A 3,313-nucleotide genomic window follows, 5' to 3' on the forward strand; every position below is an offset into this window, starting at 1 on the left:
TCTTCCAGACCCTAATAATCAGGGGCATACTTTTCAAGATTTAAATACTGGGCAGTTCATATCAAAGTCATACCATAGCATGGTGGGATCCAATTTTCTTTTTAGGAAACTCTTTCAATAAGGCCTACAAATAAGGGCAATACCCTCCAAGGCTCAATCACTATGGGACAGACCGCCGCAAGGCTTAATCAAAAGAAATTTCTCCAAAAAAATGGTTCATCGGGGGCATATCATTCTAAGGGTCGATTATTTAAGGACGAATCTCTCCAAGGCTAATATTACAACATGACGTCTCAAGTGCATGGTATGGCTAAGTCACTTCAAATTCATATTGACATGAATTTCTTCAAAGACCTAACAGACAGGGGCAACTATGGGATACTGCAGGGACAATCCCTCTCAATACTTTCAAGATGCATGTACAAGATCTATAATAGATCAACAATCGTCAAGTTTCAAATGGGTATCGGGAAGCCATGCTAGCGTAACATCCTACCACCTTTTGAAAAAATAACTTGGTTACACAAACAACCTCTCTAATCCCTAACAGTCTACGACCCATCACAGGGGAACTTGTGGAAACATTTAAATCATTGTCATGCATTAATCATGTCGCTACACTCTAGCATCAAATCATGCATATCATCTCATTCATTTAGCACATTCCCATAACATGAATCTAACATCTACAAAAGCCCAACCTCATTTGACATTCACCCTAAGAGCCCAACTTTGATTGGCATCTCACAAAAGCCCAACCTTGCTTGGCACTCAAGACCTACAAATGGCCCAATCTTCAGCGGTGCAACTCGAGACTAATACATCATGTGCATCAATCATTGCATTAATACATCATATCACGCGTAGCATATCCATTAATATGGACCATTATACCATACAAACACTAAACATGCATAAATGACACAGCATAACATGCATACATAACACAGACTGAGACTCAAGACTCATCGTGAGAGTCTGGATATCCCCAACTAAATCGATGATAAATTTCTATCCAAGCTTCTCCCGAGCTCTTTTTTCATTGTACACCCAGTGGGTTAGTCTTAAGGACAATTCCCCCGCAAGTATCCTTGGAACTCATTCTCCAAGCTGAAAATACTTAGCAGCATTGTCCCCAGTATGCCCTAATGGTATACAATTCCTTTACCAGATCCTTGCAAGGATTTCTTAGGGCTTTCTCCAACACCTGCGCTCCTTAGGGAACCTCGCCTAGAAGCATATTCCCTAGTAGACAGTCATCTTACGTGACACCAGTCTTCCCCATTAGGGACATCAAGTTCTTTTGTCAATCTCCTTTTATTCACGTCTTCTTAGAGAACTCCTCAATAAAAGTTCTATTACCATTGTCACTTTGGTTCTTACACCACTGTTCACTTTGGTTCTTACACTATTGCCACTCAGTCACTTCGGCTCTTACACCGTTGTCATTTACTCACTTTGGGTTTTACGTCGTTTTCATCCAGTCATTTTGGTTTTTACACTATTTATCAATTCATTTGTACGGTTTCTTATACCGTTTGTCATTTCAGTTTATGGTTCTTATACTGTTGTTACTTCTTTTAGTTCTTATACCACTATCACTACTCTCGGGGTTTTACAACAATGATAATTTATTTAGCATTGGTTCTTATATCAAGGATGATTGAATTCTCAATCCCCAACTATACAAGTACAATTCCCAAGCAAGAATGCTTATTGGGCTTCCCCAATAAGTAACCATCTCCATAGAGCCTTTTCAATAAAGGACTTTCCCAACAAACTCACTCACGGTGAGTCGTTAGAGGAATATATCCATTAGTCTGTAATCCTGAATGATCGTTATCAACTATTGAGCGGGTATTCACCTCTTACATGTCCAGCTTATTAACTTATCCCATACGAGGGATATGTTCCATCAAATGCACTAGGGTTTTATCAAAGGGTTACATCGGGATTTTTCAAGGGGTTCCACCAAGGGTTTCATCAAAGAGTTTTTACCAGGAGTTCCATTAGGGGTTTCATCAAAAGTATAAAGGATTTTCATCAAGGGGTTCTATCAAGGGATTTTACCAAGGTATTTTATTAAGGGAATTTTATCTAAGGGGTTCAATCAAAGGGTTTTTTATCAGAGCATTATCCACCGAGAGTTCACTAGGGTTTTACCAAGAAGTTGCAACAAAGTGTTAATATCAAGGGGTTTCATCATGGATTTATCAAAGGGTTTCACCGGAATTTTCTATCAAAGGGTTCCGCCAGAAATTTACCAAGGGGTTTCATCTAGAGTGATCGGGGTATTAATAGAGTACTACCCGATTCCCGTAAAATGATCGGATGATCATGGGAATCGTATGAAAGTTTCACCTGAAAGGGTTAAAATTGATCATAAAGGGTTTCATTAATAGGTTTCATCAAAGGTATTAAGGGTTTCATCATGGGTTTATAAAAGGGTTCCACCAGGATTCCACCAGGTTTACACTGTGGGTTTCACTAAGGATTTATCAGGGGTTTCATCAAAGGATTCTATCAGGAGTTTCATCAAGGGGTTCTATCAAAGGGTTTCACCAGACTTCTATCAAGGGTTTCATAAAAGGGATTTCATCAAAAGGGTTTTATAAAGGGTTTCATCTAGGGATTCTATTCAAAGTTTCATCAAAAGTTTCCATCAAGGGGGTCTACCAGAACTTTATCAAGGGGTTTCACCAGATTATCACGATAGGAGTCTCATCCAAAGTGATTGTGATATCACTAAAGTCATACTCAACTCCAGGGACATAATCAGATGATTATAGGCAAATATTACTCGGAGAGGTTGATACTGATCATCAGGGATTAATCAAGGGGTTCCATCAGGGATTTGTCAAAGGATTTCATTAGGGTTTTATCATCAGAGGTTCCAGTAGAAGTTGTATCAGTGGTTTCATCTAGAGTTTTGAAAAGGATTTTATTATGAGTTTTATTAGGGGTTCTACCAAGGTTTTATCAAATAACGACCGGAGGATCGTCAGAGTCCTACCCAATTTCAATAACATGATCGGGTGATCATAGGAATTGTTTGCAAATTTCACTCAATTGGACTGAAATTAATCGCCAGGGTATTATTGGGGTTCCATCAAAGGTTGGTCTTGATCCCATTAGAGCATCAAATATTGTTCAATCATTTCGTATTCCCAGAATCTACTGACTACGTGGTCAAAATTAGGGTCTCTCTCTATATTTAATCATCTTCCACCATGAGAAGATGAAGGCTCAACGTCATCATCCTCTCAGGGTGAAGTTGATTAAATAGGGGCAGCTGTCGTACCCCAAATTTTGA

The sequence above is a fragment of the Lathyrus oleraceus genome, chromosome 3 (genome assembly GCF_024323335.1).
Source record: "Lathyrus oleraceus cultivar Zhongwan6 chromosome 3, CAAS_Psat_ZW6_1.0, whole genome shotgun sequence".
Classification (NCBI taxonomy): domain Eukaryota; kingdom Viridiplantae; phylum Streptophyta; class Magnoliopsida; order Fabales; family Fabaceae; genus Lathyrus; species Lathyrus oleraceus.